Here is a 20,294-nt window from a genome sequence, read left to right as displayed (position 1 = left end):
AGTATCTACTACATTGACCGAAGGTCTTGATAAAAGTTTTCTCGAGAAAACTCTTCTTCGTCAGGGAGATACAGAGGTTAGTGGTGGGAAGATATGGTCCCTGTCCTCAAGGGCCCACAGTCTAGCTGAGGAGACCCACAACAATGATGATGGCTGCACTGCGTGGAAAGAGGCACTTGTGGCCCTAAGAATTCAGAGAAGGACCCTCACCCAGTGTGGCGGGGTGGAACATGGGGAGTGAGGCGAGATTTTCCAGAGAAGGTAATGCCCAGTAAGAATGCGAAAAAGAAGAGGGACTTAGCTGGGTGAAGAAGTTGGGAGAGGAAGGGAAGGGTGACATTCGAATTATGGAAATTACAGATTTAAAAGATCAAAACTTAACTACAGAAATATGATGAGATGTACAAGGGTGTACCTGACATGTGTTAGTTATCTAATGTTGAGGAACACATTACCCTAATGCTTGGTGACTTAAAATAACAAACATTCTTTTTTTTTTTTTAATTATACTTTAAGTTCTAGGGTACATGTGCATAATGTGCAGGTTTGTTACATATGTATACTTGTGCCATATTGGTGTGCTGCACCCATCAACTCGTCAGCACCCTTCAACTCATCATTTACATCAGGTATAACTCCCAATGCAATCCCTCCCCACTCCCCCCTCCCCGTAATAGGCCCTGGTGTGTGAAGTTCCCCTTCCCGAGTCCAAGTGATCTCATTGTTCAGTTCCCACCTATGAGTGAGAACATGCGGTATTTGGTTTTCTGTTCTTGTGATAGTTTGCTAAGAATGATGGTTTCCAGCTGCATCCATGTCCCTACAAAGGACACAAACTCATCCTTTTTTATGGCTGCATAGTATTCCATGGTGTATATGTGCCACATTTTCTTAATCCAGTCTGTCACTGATGGACATTTGGGTTGATTCCAAGTCTTTGCTATTGTGAATAGTGCCGCAATAAACATACATGTGCATGTGTCTTTATAGCAGCATGATTTATAATCCTTTGGGTGTATACCCAGTAATGGGATGGCTGGGTCATATGGTACTTCTAGTTCTAGACCCTTGAGGAATCGCCATACTGTTGAACTAGTTTACAATCCCACCAACAGTGTAAAAGTGTTCCTATTTCTCCACATCCTCTCCAGCACCTGTTGTTTCCTGGCTTTTTAATGATTGCCATTCTAACTGGTGTGAGATGGTATCTCATTGTGGTTTTGATTTGCATTTCTCTGATGGCCAGTGATGATGAGCATTTTTTCATGTGTCTGTTGGCTGTATGAATATCTTCTTTTGAGAAATGTCTGTTCATATCCTTTGCCCACTTTTTGATGGGGTTGACAAACATTCTTTATCTCACAATCTCTGAGGGTTGGGATTTAAGGAGCAGCTTAGTGAGGTGATTCTGGCTCAAGGTCTCTCATGAGGTTGTAGACAAGGTGTTGGCTGAGGCATCTGAAGGCTTGGCTGAGGCTGGAGGATCCACTTCCAAAATGATTCACTCACATGGCTATAGCCAAGGGGTCTCAGTTCCTCTATGGCTGTTGACAGGCCTCAGTTCTTCCCCATGTATGCATTTCAATAGGGCTGTTTGAATGTCCTCTGACATGGCAGCTAGCTTCTCCCAGAGCAAGTGACCCCAGAGAGAGCAAGACGGAAGCCACAACGCCTTTAAGACCTACCCTCAAAAGTCATGCTCAGTCATTTCCACCACATTTTATTCATTAGAAGCAAGTCACTAGGTTCGGCCCACATGTAAGGGGAGGGGAGTTAGGCTTCATCTGCTGAAAAGTTGAAGAGTCGAGTGTCAAATAATTCGTGGACATATGTTACGTTTACCAAGCCTCAGACTTCACTGGATCCAGGGTCAAAAATGAGGTCCATCATTATCTCTCAATCTCTCTCTCTCTCGCTCACTCTTGCTTCTTTTTCTGCTTTAGCTCCTACAGCTGGCAGATCTTTCCCCACTGGCAGCAAGAGCAGAGGATGGCATCTGGCAGACCCTATTACATTATTCCAGCTCCCTGACCTAAAAGATAAAACCTACTCCTCCTCATTTAATAAAATCAGAAGGAAAATTCAACCAGAGAATAAAAAAAAATCACAAGGAAAGACGTTGGTTCACCTTATTTGGATCTTATGGCCAATCTTGTTTCCCAGGGGAAAGTGGCTCTCTGGTTGGCTGATCCTGGATCATATGCCCATTCTTATGTCTGGAAAGAATAAGAATTGTGATCATTCATCCCTCAGGAGTCACATGCCAATGCTGAAGGAGGAAAAACTTTCCTCAGACCACTATTTCTATTGCATGTGATAGAGGCAGAAGACAACTCCTGTGCAGGTGACAGGCAAAGAATGTGATGTTTCCTGGCTACATTGTGTGTGTGTGTGTGTGTGTGTGTGTGTGTGTGTGTGTGTGTGTGTGTGTATTGGGGGTGGGTTAGAATGTTGGTTGGTGATGAGGGAGCTGGAGAGAGAAGACAAGGCCAAGGCTAAAGAGGGGCCAAGCGTGTGATGATGGAAGGTATCCCGTGCCACACAGAAGAACTAATACCCATCTTGAAGCAAATGGCATTAGAACAAGGGTATGCCATGATCATATCTTTTGCAGAAAGATTACCCTACAATAATTTAGAGGCTAAATTAGGGGAGACTGATTGAAGACAAGAATGCTGGTTCAGAAAATGTTTTGGTGATATCGTTGAAAAAAGTCACTTTGGTAAGAATTTTAAATGTCATCACATGTGGTGAAATTTTAGTTACTCCTGTTGGGTGACTAGGAGAATATTATAGGCAGGACAATGTTCTGGCCCTTTTTATTAAGCTGTATGTTAAAAATGCTTTGGCTGGGGCCGAGCATGGTAGCTTATGCCTGTAATCCCAGCACTTTGGGAGGCCAAGGGGGTGCAGATCATTAGGTGAGGAGTTCGAGACCAGCCTGGCCGACATAGTGAAACCCTGTCTCTACTAAAAATACAAAAATTAGCTGAGCATGGTGGCACACACCTGTAGTCCCAGCTACTTGGGAGGCTGAGGCAGGAGAATCGCTGGAACCCAGGAGGCGGAGGTTGTGGTGAGCTGAGATCGCACTACTGCCCTCCAGCCTGGGCAACAGAGCGAGACACCACCTCAAAACAAACAAACAAACAAACAAAAAAACGCTTTAGCTGTTCCTGTTAAGCCTTTTTCCTGTGTTTCTCATTTACTCAATAAATATTTGTGAGGCACTTAGGCAGGGCAATGGCTAAGCCAAAGGAATGAATTTCTGATAATAAAATATCAAGGCATCTTGGCAGGTTGGTAGGGGAGATATTTTTGAGCAGAAGGGATAACTACCTCCTGGTTCTATGCACAAAACTTTCTCATTCTGTGATAGTTAAATATAAAATACCTCTGCTTTTCACGTATTCTTAAATTTCATCCTCACAGCTCTTACTGGGTATGCAGTCTAATGAGCTGTCTGAGTGCAACCATCAATCCTCCCACAGAGTTCAACACCAGTCATGGGCTTGCAGAGATGGGCCAAGTAACACCACTACCACCAGCAACAGCAATGGCATTTTAAAAAGTTCTAGGCACTGCTCTAAGTGTTCTATGCGTATTATCTCATTTGATTTTCCTAACACCTCCAAAAAGTAAGTACTATTACTATTCTCATTTCACAGCTAAGAAAACTGAGGCTTAAAATAAGTTGTTGAAAGTCACGTGCTAGAATGTAGTGGTTTTGAATCCAGGCAGTGTGATTCCTACTGAACTGCTCTATGGACTCTCCTGTGCTGACTCTTGGTAACATGCCACAATGTAAGGCAGAACATGAACCTTAGGCGGAGACTCTCTAATGTGGGTCACATGGGCCATCTCCATGTGTTCTCTGGAGCTGGCAGATGGATGCTATTGTAAAACTCCCCCCTGGGAACATTTTGTTCTCAGTGAATCTCCAGGCAGGGTCAGGATTTCAAATGCTGTTACTCCCCTGGGAAATATCTTACAAGAAACAGCTAAGAAAAACTTGGCAAAAAATTACAGCATATTACAGCAGGAAAATATAGTATCACTGCATGCATTTTCTTTCTGAAACTTTATACAGGTGCTTCTTTTGCATTCAGAAAGGGCTCTGAAAACACCCTTGAGGAAAGCTCTGAAAATGTCCAATCCAAGCGTTGTTGTTTGGAATGCAATTCTCCAATATTTCCAGTTCTCCTCTTTCTGGTTATTAGCAAGTGGCATGCACCTGCTTCTTTGAGGTCAGATGTGGCCATGTGACTTGTGTTGGCCAGTGGAATGTGAGTGAAGGTGAGGTGTCTCACTGCTGGGTGAGTATACAACTCGCTGTGCTCCCTCTCTTTGCTGTGGTGCCCAGCAAGTCATGCTGTGTGAGCCTGGCTCTTAAGGCTGCAGAGGCCCAGCCGACCTGTGATAGACACTGAGTAAGGGAGTGTTACACTTTTCTTATCTTAAGCCATTGATTTTGGGGTTGTTAGTTACTTGATTGTTATCTAGTATGTCTCTTTAGCCAAAAGAGCCCTATGTTCTCCTGTTGAAGGAATTACCCTGTGTCCCTGATTGGAGTTGATTTAAATGATGGATCATGCTTTGGAGACCATTGTATCTGGATTTTGACCCACTGGTTACCTCAAAGTCACAATAACCAAAGTAGATAAAAAAACAAAATATTGAAATGAAGATCATAATGGCACTTGATTGATGTATGACTTGACTTTTCAGAGCATCTGCATCTACCATAATTTTTGCCTCCAATAATAACAAAAACAATATGTGACAGATTCTATTTTCCAAAGATGGCTTAATATCTGCCATCTAATATATGCTCTTCTGCAATGTGACCTTGGCACTCCTCCATCAAGAGGTGGAGTTGAGTTCTTCATCCTTGAACCTGGGTGGGGATGGTGACTACTTTGGCCTATAGAATAAATACAGCAGAAGTTACACTGTACCAGCTCTAGGAGTTGCCCCTCATTGACTGGGAGCTTCTGATTCCTGCCTACCATTGGGAGGCAGCCTCCATATAAGACGTCTGACTGCACTGAGATTTCCATGTTGAGAGAAAGCAAGAGATGTGTTTAGAGCCTGGGATGAGACACACTGTGCAGAGGGAGAAGAAAAGAAGAGAAGAGAAGGGAGGTAGAGGTACAGAGATAGTGATAGAGAGATATCGAGGGAGAGATTGAGAGAGGGAGAAGAGAGAGATGGAAATTGATCAAGAAATGCCTTTGTGCTAAATATGAGAGTAAAGACACACCATAGAATGGAATCGTCCAGCTCCAGTGGCCCCAGCTGATACCACATAGAGCTAAGATTAAACAACCAGCTGAGTCCTTCCTCAAATTCTTGAACCACATAATCATGAACAAAGTAAAGGATTATTTAGCACTATGTTTTGTGATAGTATGTTATGTAGCACTAGACAACAAAAATACAAAAAACAGCAAAACCTGGGAGGTAGAAAGTCATGACTTATTTTCTTATTTTAAAGATAAGGAGGCTGGGTACAGTGGCTCATGCCTGTAATTCCAGCACTTTGGGAGGCCAAGGCAGGCAGATCACGAGGTCAAGATATCGAGACCATCCTGGCCAACATGGTGAAACCCCATCTCCACTAAAAATACAAAAATTAGCCTGGAGTGGTGGTGCACACCTGTAGTCCCAGCTACTCGGGAGGCTGAGGTAGGAGAATCGCTTGAACCCGGGAGGCAGAGGTTGCAATGAGCCGAGATTGCACCATTGCACTCCGGCCTGGCAACAGAGCAACACTCCATCTCAGGAAAAAAAAAAAAAAAATAAAGAAAGAAAGAAAGAAAGAAAAGGAAACTGATGCTCAAAGACATTAAATCACTTGTTTGAGGTCATAGTGCTCCTTGGTGGAATAGGAAGGACTAGAACACAGATTATCAACCTAGCTGAGGGTCTTTCCACAACAAAAGCTATCCTGATACATAGGATGCTTGGGGTATAACTCACAGATGATCTATATGAGAAAGAAAATGAAGCCCAGAGAGGTTGAGGGCCTTGTTAAAGCCACACAGTGAGTCTGGGCCACTGGCCAGATAAGAATTCCATCTTCTGACTCCTGGGTCTAGTTCTCTGGCCTCCAGGGTTTTGATTTCTCCATTATCTGAAAGAGGAAGAGCCAAATTGCTTGAACAATTACAATGTGTTTTTGTTGCCTCTGTTTCTTGGTAATACCTTGTAAAATCAAATGATCATTCTCAGGAGGGTATTCAATAGAAAGCTATAAAAATATCTCATTGCCACAGGCTGAACATTTGAAGGAAAATTTGCTGAGGAATGAGCCCCATTGTTGGTGCCAAGAGACTCAAGGAAAGGAGAAGCCAAGGGGTCTGCCTCCACCACAGGAGCCCCTGCTGAACCCAGAGCCCTGGCTCAGACCTACCCCTGGCCATTCAACTTCTGCAAATAGAAATCAAAATACAAGTATCTCTATTGGTGTGTTTATATATAAAAATTATATATATATGTACATCTATAAAAATATATCAGTGTATATACATATATACACATATAATTTATATAATGGTGTAATAATTTTGTTGACCAGTTTAAATTTCCATCATTGTCTTCCAATATGTACTGTTAGATCTTTCTGTCCCCTTAATGTTACCTCCAGAAGATTCATAGCTTTCTGGTCACTTCTCGATTATAACAGTCCCATTTTCAGGTATTAAAAGGTCTAGTCAAATATAAGTCAAAACTTTAATCTCACATGTGACTTCTCTTCTCCTCCCAGTTTAGATGACCCAAACTTTGGGCCTTTCGGTGAGAAAGAAGGTCTGTGACTTTTTGCTCTTTCTCCCTGTCCCCCCACCTCCCTGCTACTGGCTCCTGTACCCTCTGCTTTTTCCCCCAAAGGAATACCTGTGTCCTCTTGCTGCCCTGGCAGATACTACTTTTGAGCCAGATTCCATTAGGATAACTCAAACCCACTAACTTCTGTGGTGTTCACTTGACACATGGGAATCCCGTACATCCTTGCCCAACCAAATAGTAGCAGTGCAGCCTGCCCAACTTCGTCTCATCTCCTCTTGTACCAACATCATAGGTATCTTCTGCCAGCCTCTGTCCTTATAGTTTTCCAGGCAGGAATCAAACACAGTCTCTAGGCTCATTATATCACAAACTCTCAAAGGACATTATTAAGGTATATGAAGAACTCTCGCCATTGTATGGGCTAGCTATTTCTGTAATATTATTTAAGAAACCACTCCCAACTTCAGTGATGTGTAACTAGAAACATTTATTCTCACAGTCATGGGCTGCAGTTCAATTAATGCAAGTTGGCCTTGCCTGGGCAGTTTGGCTTCAAGTGGTGGTTCTTCCTGGTCTTGGGCTCTCGCTGCTGGTTGGGCTCAGGTTTGCTCCACGTATGTTCCTTCCTGCCAAAGCTAAAGGGGAAGCAGTTACCCAGAGGAAGCTATGCCCAGGAGACGATAGAAGTGCAGAACAAACCAAACCACACGTGTGCACTTCAAACCTCTGCTTACATCAGGTCTGCTAGTTTCTCACTGGCCAGAGCAAGTCCCATGACCGAGTTCAAAATCCAGGTGTCAGGAGGTAGGTATGCTCTGCTCACAGTAGGGCGAAAACAAGTCACATGTCATGCCCAACATCAGTGGGGTGGGAAAGAATGTGGAGGCAGTTGATTGAAGGGAATATTAACTCAACAGAAATCTAGTTTACCACAATCACTGAGTTGGGATCCCATTTCTGCAACTCAACTTCCAAACGTTACCAATTTCTTCAAGTAATTCTCCTCTTCCTGTCTTAAGGGGGCCACCCCTTCCTCTCCATTATAAAGGAAGGGAGGAGACTGATTCTTTAATCCTACTTTACAGTCAATGAACTCTGTTTGAATGACTCATCTTTTCATTTATAACCAGAATGAAGAAGTGGTCACTGGGCTGGTTTTGCTGTCTTTTAGCAAGTCCTGCACGGATATGTCTAGGGATTCTCTTTAGAATGGATATATATATGTCACCTTTTTATCTCAGCTTTGGAGCTTCAGCCAATCAAAGGAAAAAGTCCCAATCAAAGGAAAAGTCTCTTTCCATAGTGAAGCAGCTACATTATCTGGGGTATATACCCTGGGGTTTGTCATGGGCCAGGGAAATTTAGGACATGGACACACACAAGGAGTTTAGGAGCAGAGGTTTAGTAGGCAGAGGAGAAGAGAAAGAGAAATAGCTCTCTCTATGGAGAAGGGGGTCTCCACGCGGAAAAGGCTGGTGGATGGCAGACGTGCTGGATTCTATAGTCAGGTTTGAGGAGGTGGTGTCTGATTTACATAGGGCTCACAGATTGGTTCGATCAGGTATGATGTTTACATAGCTCAGGAAGGCTGGTCACCCCAGCCTAATCTTATTATGCAGATGGGCTTCCCAGCTGATCTGTGGCCTCTTGTCTGCTCCTTATTGCACATGTGGCTGACAAAGAGAAGGGAAGATGGAGTCATCATCTTGAACATGATTGTCACAACTGCCAGTATCTATGTCTGCAGCTCGATTTTACAGGCTGCTCTTCATTTGAAAGGGAACAACTTGTTTGTAACAACTTGCTTTCATGACAACTAATCTGGTCCCATGCAAGTGATAATTTGGGCTGCTTTTCATTAAAAGAAGAACCTTACCGAGGACTTCCGTACCCTCACTATCTACCTAAATAATTTCTTCTTAACTCCCGTATCAATCGGGTATGCTATAATTCTTCTTATATTATCTGCTTAATTTTCTGCCCTTAATATCAATCAGTAGACATCTTTTCATGCCAAGACATAAACACTTCGCTCACACTTCTCTCATTCCTTTCTGCTTTTTCTTTTTTTTTTTTCCAGACAAGGTCTCACTCTGTCACCCAGGTTGGAGTGTAGTGGTGCAATTTTGACTCACTGCAACCTCTGCCTCCTGGCCTTAAGCGATCCTCCAACCTCATCCTCCTAAGTAGCTGGGACTACAGGCTCATGCCACCACACCCAGCTAATTTTTGTATTTTTTTTGTACAGACAGGGTTTTGCCATGCTGCCTAGGCTGGTCTTGAACTCCTGAACTTAAGTTATCTACCCACCTTGGCCTCCCTAAATGCTGAGGTTACAGGAGTGAGCCACTGTTCCTGGCCTCAATCCTTTAAATGTATGAAGATGTCATTATTTAAATAACAAAGCTCTTAAATAGGAGAGATCTAGGCTGTTTTTATTTTATTTTTGTTACTTTGAATAACTTTGCAATAAGCATTCCTGATGTGTATCTTTATACACTTTATTTCCATGGAATTTATTACTAAAAGTGGGATTGCTGAATTAGCAATAAACTCTAATAAATAAAGATCGTACCAATTTTTACTGTACCATTTTTGTGGAGAAATTCAAACCCAACATATTTTTATATAACATTTCTTTAAAACCACTATTGCAGGAGGCATTATTACTCTCTTTAATCTTTGTAGACTGGCAATTCTGATGTAAAAATGGAAGGCCTCAGTGGTAAATCTGATTTAGAGTTGAGAAGATAAAGGCCAAAAAAAAAAAAAAGAAAACCCATAAAAAACCGCACTTGCCTTCTTTCCTCTTTTGTCATGCGTACACTGACTGACGGTGAAAGATTGAAAGGGTGTCTTTTTTTTAAACTTTTATTTTAGGTTTGGGGTACATGTGAAGATTAGTTACATAGGTAAACATGTGTCTTAAAGCCAAAGGAGAGATGAGACATCGGAATCCATGGGATTCAGATTCTTTGCAGCAGCAGCAGCAGCAGTTGGCACCTACCTCCTTGAGCCCAACTAACATGCAGACTGCAGGGGAAGCAAAAATGACTAAGCAGTAAACAGCCTCTTTTTTTTTTTTTTTTTTTTTGAGACAGAGTCTCACTCTGTTGCCCAGGCTGGAGGTCAGCGGCATGATCTTGGCTCACTGCAACCTCTGCCTCCCAGATTCAAGAGATTCTCCTGCTTCAGCTTCCGAGTAGCTAGGACTACAGGCCTGTGCCACGATGCCCAGCTAATTTTTGTATTTTTAGTACAGGCAGGGTTTTGCCACGTTGGCCAGGCTAGTCTCAAACTCCTGACCTTAAGCGATCTGCCCACTTTGGCCTTCCAAAGTGCTTGGGTTACAGGTGTAAACCACCACACTCAGTCAATAAACCGCCCATTAATGGTATGGGCAAGCAATCGATTGTGATTGTATCCACAGTTCATGGATTTATCATGCACACCATGGAACATATGCTCCTATATTTAATAGTAAAAAAAGGTTATATCCTGGCATCAATTTTGCTGTCTTTGTTATTTAAGAACTTTAAAATATTTTCAACTTATTTATTTTCTGATTATCAAATAGATACGTTATCTTGAAAGTAGAAGAAAAATATAAAGATGCAGAAAAAGATTTGCTTATAATCCTGCTACCTAGAAACATATAGAACATGTTCGTCTTTGGTTCCGAAGTCATACAAATATTATTTCCGGGTCTGCAATAATGAAGTACCACCCCCGGTGGAAATTTCCTAAATTACAGGTAATTAAGGTGATCAGTCATTTGCAAAGAAAGAAATGGAAAAAAGGAAGTGGCAAGCTTGTTCATCTTTATTTCAAGGCAAATGCCCCTAGAAATTTATGTGGAGAGAAGGGAGAGTCTGGAAGGAGCACAGGCTTGGAACCAGAGGAGGAATGTATAGAAGTGAAGGGGAGTGCTTCAAAAAACGATTCATTTATTCAGTTCTCTTGCTATAAGGTATCTCTGCTTATTACTATTAAATTTCTTGCTGTACAGGATTTCCACTTGTTACTATTGTTAAATTTCTTGATGTTTTGACAGTACATTTAAAACAGTTTAAGCCTAACATTTTGATTGAGTAATGGTTTGGGAGAAAACTAAACCATAGATTCCCCAAATTTGAAAATTAGACAAAACTGTTTTTGTTAAATTTAACTGTCTTAGCCCATTTTTTTGTGGCTACAACAGAATACCTGAATCTGAGTAATTTATAAAGAAAAGAGATTTATTTGACTGATGATCCTGGAGGCTGGAAAGTTCAAGATGGGCAGTTGCATCTGGTGAGGGTCTTGTGCTGTGTCACAACATGACAGGGAGCAGAAGACGTGGGCATATGCAAAAAAGACCAAACAGGAGGAGCAGCCTAGCTTTGTAACAACTCGCTTTCATGGCAGCTAATCTGCTCCCATGAGAGCAAGAACTTATTCCCACCAGATAGGATTAATCTATTCATGAGGAATCTGCCCCTATAACCCACACACCGCCCTCTCCCTGGTCCCTAGTCCAGTGTAGGCATTGGTGATGGAGGGTTGCCTAGGCAATAACCCAAACACCTCCCAATAGGAGCCACCTCCCTGCATTGTTACATTGGCAATTAAATTTCAACCTGAGTTTTGGTGACGACAAACCACATCCAAACCATAGCATTAACTTTAGTTTCTGTGATTTTAAGATAGCATGATTTTGGAAAAAGAAACAAAGAAATAAACTCCACCAAAACCTTTCTCTTGGTGTATGAGAATCTAGGTATGGAGAGCTGGCAAAGTGATTATAAGCAGAGACTGCAACCCAGGGACTCTGAAAATGGGGTTTATTTGCAGAAGCTAAACAAAGGAGCCCTTGGATGTGGTATGATTCTCTTCTGTTTAAACCGTGCTCTTAAAGGTTTCCACTTTAATTATATTAGTTGTTCCTGGTGGCATATTGCTCAGGCATTGCCTAGGCAACCCTCCATCACCAATGCCTACACTGGATTAGTGGCCAGGGAGAGGGCAGTTGGACCACAGCAGGGATTTCTGACGTTGTCAAGTTTGAGGGTCTCCTTAAATGTCAAAATATTCCTGGTACCTCCACAGGCTGATGCCTGTGCTTTTAGCAGCTCTTTGTATTTTGTATTTGTTCATTGCCCCAGCAGCTTCCTGCATTTGAAAGACACAAGCTGATGTGTGGGATAAGTGCTGCTCTTTTCTCAGTCTGCACACAGTGCTTGGTGTACATGATGATTCCTAGAGCTCGTGGGTGGCTCTGTGCCCCAAATGTTGGGCCTCCCTGGTCCAGGAGATCCCTCTAAGCTGTTCATAGTGAAGGTGATGATAGCCTTCCCGAGGCTGCGCTGGGACAAAGTGCAAGAAGGTCACCTCACTCTGATCTCGGTGCAAAATAAACAAACTCAGAGATAGTTAAGTTGTCTTGAATGCAGGGCCTTTGAACCTGGCATCTCTGGAATCCTGTGGAGGCAAAACACTGAGATTAGGGGCTTCTTGACTTCACTGAAATCCTTTGCAAAATCTTGTATGTATCTGCTTTTCATGGGGGTCTGCCATTTTTCCAGAGTCTCGGAGTCCAGTATCCCTGGAAATTGTTCAGAACGCCTCTGCCTTGAAAGATGCAGACCACCTCAAGGCTTGTCTAGCTGGAATGATGGCAGTCACATGGCTTGTCACTGGAATTGTAGCAATGACTCTCAATATTGGGCACCTGCAACAACAGGCCAGGCACCGTGCTTGAGACTATGGGGATGTATTCTCATTCCAAAGCCCTGTAGTCTTCACGACCATCCTTCCCAAGGGGTGTTACTATCCCCTTTTACAGAATAAAGCCCTGAGATAAAGAGAGTGTAAACACCTTGACAAGGTCCTACGGAAAATGGCAGAAACAGGCATATAGACCCAGTCTGGGTACCTTGATGTTGGGGCTCTCTGAGCACCACCCCAGAAAGGCAACACTTGTTCAAATGAGTCATTTACCCTGGAAATTGCTGCAGATGGGTTAGGGACTTCACTTCCCCATCCGCTGTTCCTGAGAGCTGAGAAGGAAGACTTAGTTTCTATAGTTGGGAACCAATCCTTTGAGAAAATCTGCTGCTCACAGGAGAGGTCTCAGGTGGAGTTTCCTCCACCCCAGTAGGAAGATTCTCATCTTTAAACTCACAGAGCCAATGGGCTTGTTTCAAGAACTCATCTCTTCCATTTCTGTAAACCATAACTGTTCACTTTTACTTGCACAAGACCTGTGACTTTCTTTTAAACTGGGAAACAAACACTTTAGTTAGGGACAGTGAATGCCTGACTTTTGGACAATCGTGGTCATTACTGTTTTTTTTTCTTTTTCTTTCTTTTTTTTTTTTTTGTGGGGAAAAGCCACCACTGAGGTGAGACCACAATGCAGGGGAAGGGGAAGGATCTGTCTGGGAAAGCCAGAAGTTGTGCAACAAGGCCACAGCCTGCGGGGCAAGGCAGGATCATGGTGGGAGAAGGACAGCTGTAGTTTCCCTCCTGATGGTGGGTGGGGGTTGTGTCTCCCTCATCTCAGTGGCTCCAGCATTAGCAGAGTGCCTGGTGTTTAGTAAGCACTTGCTAAAGTGCTGCTGAGGAAGGCACAGTTTTCCAGCTGAGAAGTCCCAATCTGATAATAGTAAAGGGTGAAGGGAAAGCATTTCGTATATGGCAGAACCCCTACTCTAGCCAGCTTAAGTCATGAAGGAGGATTTGAGAGGCCAGGGTAGATACCGATACAGAACCAGGAACATAGCCAGGTCCCTTCTACCTCTCACCTGAGTTTCTCCTGCCTTTCAGCATCATTCTTCAAGACCAGTTCTCTGTGAGACAGGGCATAGTGTGAAAGCAGGATGGAACCCTCATCCATCACAGCCTCCAGAGCAAGAGCTGGGATCCATCTCAACCTCTCTGTGCCACTTACAACCTGTGTGACCTTGGGAAAGTTACTTAACATCTCTGCGCCTCAGTTTACAAGTCAGTAAAATGGAGATGATGATAATAGTGTTTTTAATAATAATAGGGTTGTTGTGAAAACTAAATGAGCCAATATATGTAAAATACTTGGTATAGTTACTAGAATATAATTACAAGTGTTTGCTATTACTTTTATACTTATTATTATTATTATTAATTTTCAACTCAACCACCTGTATATGCTTCTCAATAGCTACAGGATAAACTCGCATTCTGTTTTTCAATGGCCTCTACAATCTGGCCACAGATCCCTCTTGTCATTCATCCATCTAACATACTAGTCCAGCCCCTTTACCTTTCTTCAGGGTGTTCCCCTAACTGGCATGCCTACATCTCTTTCTCTGCTGCTCTAATTCTCTTACATTTTCATGATGTCTGGGATGTTCCACTCCTTCCACAAAACTTGGCCTGGACACTGAAGCCACCATGGGGTGAGACTGGACTTTTTTCCTGCTGTTTCATGTGTGTAAGCCCATGGAACTTTATTTGCTCCTCATGCCTGGGGTCAGGCCGATGTAGCATTCAGTCAGTTTGTATTGAGTGAATTTGCTGTCTGCTTTGGTGCTCAGAGAGAAACTTCCCATGTCTGGCTTTAAGATGAAAGACTTTTTTTTTTAAATGGTTTTCTTGGAAGAAAAAAAATCAAAGAAATAATCCCTGAAACAGCCACTGTTTTATATAGAAAGCATTATTTCTGAAATAAATGATTTTTTCCTGAAAGAAAATTTAGAAATTAGATAGCTCCTGGTGGAATTGAAGGAATGGAAATGAAGTCATGCACAAATTCACAGCATCTGAAGAACTAGTTTTTGAACCCTATTTTGCTAACTTCTACAACTTGGTATAAACAATTTAGGCTTCTGGGCCCTGTTCACATTTGCAATAACATGTGCCCCGTGGGCTTTTCTCCAAATTGCATGTTTTCCTAGATTTAGTCAATTATCTGCCTTGGAATGTATTAGCTTTTCTGGGAACTTCTACACAACCTGATTTTTCTGGTCATTTTCTGGCAGAGAGGCTCCTTGATTTCAAATGAAAATGGCCTCACAGATCATTTGAAAACCAGGGTAACAGGAAAGTACCTCACTCCAGTCTCTTCATTATGCCAGCCCTTCCTTCCTCCTCATCCTCTCTCTTGCTACAGATATCAAAGTGTTGTCTTAGAACCACATCTCCTCCATCTTCTAGTCCTTTAAGTCTCAAGGTAGGTCTGCATTGTTTCATAAGTTCTCACTGACCTCAGAATGGATGATGTGGTTCAGAAGCAGTGACTGCAGATGTGTGTGTGTTTGTGTGTTTATGAGTGTGTGTCTGTGTATGTTCGTGCATGCATGCATATGTGCTTGTGTGAGCCTGAACATATGTGTTCACCACTGGGGAAGGGGGGTTGTGTGCTGGTAATACTTTTCCCAGGAAGACATGGCTATGGACAGAAGTGGGGAGACTCAGAGGCAGCAGTGTTCCCACCACCTTGGGACTCAGGTTATCTTTTTGTTCCCTGTGTATATTCCCTGCCTTGTCACTGAAGCTCTTCGTGCTTTTTTCCTAATGCTCCCATATTAAATTCAGGCACTTATTATATTATTAATTAGACATACATTGAGTGGAATCTGAGATTTATTTATTTGTTTTAGAGTTGGGCAATGTGGAAATGATATCTACAGTTTAAATGACATCAACGTTTCCCCACAAGCCATGTTTCTCATTACCTTTCTGTCTTAATCCCTTTTGTGCTGCTTTAACAGAATGCCACAGACCAAGTAATTTATAATGAACAGAAATTTATTGATTCACATTTCTAGAGGCTAGGAAGTCCAAGATCCAGGGGCTGGCGTCTGTTGAGGGCTTTCTTGCTACATCATAACATGACGGAAGACATCACATGGCAGAAGGGCAAAGAGAGGGTGAGAGAGTGAGAGAGAGAGAGCGAGCAAGGGGTAGGGGGCAGGGGACACCTAAACTTGTCCTTTTGTAAGGAACCCATTCCCATAATAACAACATCAGTTCACTCATGAGGGCAGAGTCCTCGTGGCATAATCACCTCCAAAAGATCCCACTTCTCAATACTGTTGCACTGAGGATTAAGTTTCCAACATATGCTGTTTGGGGGACACATTCAAACCATGGCATTCTCAAAACAAGAAAAGGGAGACGTGGCACATAGTAAACTCTGAGAGTTTAATATTGGAAATAAACGAGCATTTTCTGGGTGCTCATTTTCCCTTTCATTGCTTCCTCTCTGCTCTTTTGCATGATATCCTCTCTTCATTGCAGTCTTTCTTCTGGCTCTCACCTCATCCAATTTCTGCCCTGTCTTTAAAACCTAACTCTGGCCCTACAGCTAAAAACCATCTTCCAACAATTCAGGTCACCAGCTAGTGTTTCCCAATGCTTGTTGGGTTGGGAAAGGGCTGTTAACCAGAATTGCCCAGAGACTTTTGGAAAATACAGATGTCCTGTGCCCTACCCTGTAGAATTTGATCATGGGGTCTGGTGTGGGACCCGGGAATCCACATTTTTAAAGGCTCTGCAGGTGATTCTGATGCTCATCTGGGTTTGAGACACATTGCTCCAGAGGCAAAACCACATATGCAACTGCCTAATTGCTTTCTAGTTGTCCTTGGGGTTTTCTTGTGGTTCGAAAGTGATGTAGTTTGGATGTTGGTCCCCTCTAAATCTCATGTTGAAATGTAATCTCCAGTATTGGAGATGAGGCCTGGTGGGAGGTGTTTAGATCATGGGAACAGATTCCTCACGAATAGCTTGGTGCCTGCTACCCCCAACACCCACCCCTCTCCCCACCCCATCCCCAGCCCGCCACCATGGTAATTAGTTCATGTGAGATCTGGTTATTTAAAAAAGCCTGGAACCTCTGCCTTTCTTGCTCCTTCTCTTGCCATGTGACATGCTGGTTCCTCTTTACTTTCTGCCATGATTGGAAGATTCCTGAAATCCTCACTAGTGCAGACACCAGCACTATGCTTCATGTACAACCTGCTGAACCATGAGCCAAATAAACTTCTTTTTTTAATCAATTACCCAGCTTCACATACTTCTTTATAGCAATGCAAAATAGACTAATACAGAACATTAGTACTGAGAAGTGGGGCATTGCTGCAAAGATAACTGAGGATGTGAAAGTGGCTTTGGATCTGGGTAATGGACAGAGGTTGGAAGAGTTTAGAGGGCTCAGAAGAAGGCAAGAGGACAAGGGAAAGTTTGGAATTTCTTAGAGACTCGTTAAGTTGTTGTGACTAAAATGCTGATAGAAATATGCACAGTGAAGGCCAGTCTGATGAGGTTTCAGATGGAAATGAAGAATTTGTTGGGAAGTAAAGCAAAGGCCACTCTTGTTATGCCTTAGCAAAGAACTTGGCTGCATTGTGTCCATGCCCTAGGGATTTGTTGGAAGTTGGAATGTAAGAATGATGACCTAGGATACGTCATGGAAGAAATTTCTAAGCATTCAAGAGTTGGAGTTGACATGGCTGCCTCTGACAACCTATGATCAGATATGGGGGCAAAGGAATGGCTTAAAAATGAAACTTATAACAAAAACGAAGCTGAGTATAACAGTTTGGAAAATTTGCAGCCTGGACATGTAATAGAGAAGGAAATAGTGTTTTCAGGAGGGGACTACAAGTAGGCTGTGGAGTAACCACTTGCTAGCTCAATTAGCATGAATAAAAGGGAGCCAAGTGCTAATATCCAAGATAATGGAAAATAGGCCTCAAAGGCATTTCAGAGATCTTCCAGGCCTCCCCTCCCATCAAAGGCCCAGGGGCCTAGGAGGAAAAAATGGTTGCAGGGGCCAGGCACAGGGCGCTGCTGGCCTACTCAGACTCAGGACACTGCTCCCCACATTCTGGCTGCTCCAGCTCCAGCTGTGGCTCAAAAGGCCCTAGGTACAGTTCAGACTGCTGCTTTGGAAGGTGCAGGCTGTAAGCCTTGGGGGCTTCCACATGGTGCTAACCCTGCAGGCATGCAGAATGCAAGAGTGAAGGAAACTTGGCAGTTTCTACCTGGATTTCAGAGGATGTATTGAAAACAAGGATGTGGCAGAAGCCAGCCACAGGGGTGGGGCCCTCACAGAGAGACTCTACTAGGTCAGTGCAAAGGAGAAATGTGGGGTTGGAGTCCTCACACAGAATTGTTACTGGGGCGTTGCTTAGTGGAGCTGTGTAAATAGGGCCAACACCCCTGACACCTGAGAATGGTAGAGCCTCTGGCAGCTTGCACCCTCAGCTGGAAAAAAATCACAGGCACTCAACTATAACTTATGAGAGCTACTAAGCTGGAAATACAAGTGTGATGTTATTTTGCTTCACATCCTTCACAAGCTTCCTGAGACACTTACTCTCTGTGATGGCCCAAAGTTCTGCCAGGGCCATTTACCTGATTTTTTCCCTTCCTTGTTCCCTGAACTCCAGCCTCTAGCTGTGTTCGTTACCTGAACATGCCAAGCCTTTTCCTGCCCCAGGGCTGTGGTACCTACTGCCCCTCTGTCCAGAAATGCTTTTCTCCTCTGCTTGTACATGGCTGGCTCCTGCTTATTCTTGAGGAAGCATCTTGTAATTCATCTCTTTGAGAAGACTTTCACTGGCATCCTCTTAAGAGTTGGTACCTCTTAGCTCCATGCCTCTTTCCTCGCTAGTACTTCTCATTTCCAGTCATCTACATGCTTATATCTTCATTTATTTTATCTTACTCATTAGACTATAACATCCATGGCATGGGGACTGTTTCTCTCTAATTCACCACTGTCCCCACAGTCCCCTGGTCTCATTACAGATGTGCTAACAGGAAGAATGAATCTAGAATGGTTATCAAAAAAAAAAGGGGGGGGGGCAAGAAAAACTTCTACAAATTTAGCTAGCAACTGTTCTAACAGGCTGCAAGATGTTCTCAAGTAGACACTGCCACTAATTATCTCTAATTAGGGCCATAGACACTTCTCTAAAGAAAGGCTGTTAGGGATGTTAAAATGTGTAGCTGTATACAGAGAGAATATGCTCAACTAGTGAAATTTTTAATAAACATATACTTACAAATCTCTTGATTATGTTTGAGACACACACACACACACACACACACACACGTATATATGTTTGCACCTCAGACATGGGCCTGGGAGGAGGGAAGCGATGTAAACCATAACCTCAGGGACCAAACAATGTGCAGTTTCTGTGCCATTAAGAAACCCACATTGCATTTGGTAGAATGGGTCAGCTACTGGTTAAGTGGGCTTCTTAAAGAATCTAGCTAGCTGTCTTGGTCACTGAACGCAAGTTTCGATGTTTTCTAGAGACACAAGATCAGGGTGCTGTGGTTTATTTAATTCTAGCCTAGTTCTTGTTGGCACCATGAGTAGGTGTGATCACTGCAATGTAATATTCATAGAGTTCTATTTTTTTTTAGTTTAATTTCATTTTAGTTCGTTAGTAGTAAAATCCCTGCTGGCGTGTCATTTAATTCGTTCTCTGTGCTAATAATGATTTTGAAGCCTTTTATAGAAATGATTATATGGTAATATCAAATCTGATGGTGGATTCCAGCCATCATTTACAGTAATAGGATCATAATGAAGCTCCCTGGGGTATGCCTTGTTGTAATACTGCTGGGGGGTAGAGCAGGAATCTGCTTGGCTTCATTTTCTCACATTATCAGAAGATCCTCACTATGGATCTCTTTGTGGAATAGCCCTTTTCTGGTAGTGATGAAAAATAAAGGGTTGCAGAGCTGAAGTCTTACTGGTGAAGCTAGATGGGCTGACCACATCTGCCCGTTGCACAGCTCCTGAAAAGGATGGCGTTAGAGGAAATGGAGACCAGTTACTGCCTGGTCCTTTTCATGGGTAGTCCCAGTTCTGTGTGTAAACCTTCATGTGCAAACTGGCACCTGGGGATGTTCAGAGGAGAGTCATTCTATGTGTCAGCCTTTCAGCTGTGGTGTGTCCCTCCTGGTACTAACATGTAATGTGTGCCTCACTGTCCCAAGCACTGAGGATAGAAGATGAATGAGACACCATCTCTGCTCTAAGACTCAGGGCAAATAAGGGTTCCTAAGTATCATAGGGCTGGAATGGGTGTCTCTATGGGGAATAGGGGTGAGACAGGAGGGCCCTGTGTTTAGTGGGGACCCAGGGGAGAAAGGTGTCATCCTCATTTGGAGGATCACTGGGGAAAGTGGTGGAGCTGAGTCTTGAAAGACAGGTGGTCCTTTCTGGGAAGAAATGGTGTGGGGTTCAGTAGAGGGTCATTTCTGGCAGATGGGGCCTTGTATGACAAGAAATTCTAGGGACTTCATATTGTCTGAAAGGCCAAGTTCAGTTCAGCGAGGTTGGAGCTGATACATGATTTTGTCATTCTTCCATGCCTTGTTTCAAATGACCATAGCGGATCCTCTAACCGGGCATTCTACCGTTCTTCCTTTGCTATGTCCAGAAGGAGAAGAGGGAGGGCTCTCATTCCTTATGACTTAGAGTAGACCTCAGACCATGGGCTGAAAGTTGTGAAAAGGCA

Source organism: Mandrillus leucophaeus, unplaced genomic scaffold, assembly GCF_000951045.1.
Source record: "Mandrillus leucophaeus isolate KB7577 unplaced genomic scaffold, Mleu.le_1.0 Scaffold1335, whole genome shotgun sequence".
Classification (NCBI taxonomy): Eukaryota; Metazoa; Chordata; class Mammalia; order Primates; family Cercopithecidae; genus Mandrillus; species Mandrillus leucophaeus.
Note: the sequence above shows the minus strand (reverse complement) of the source record.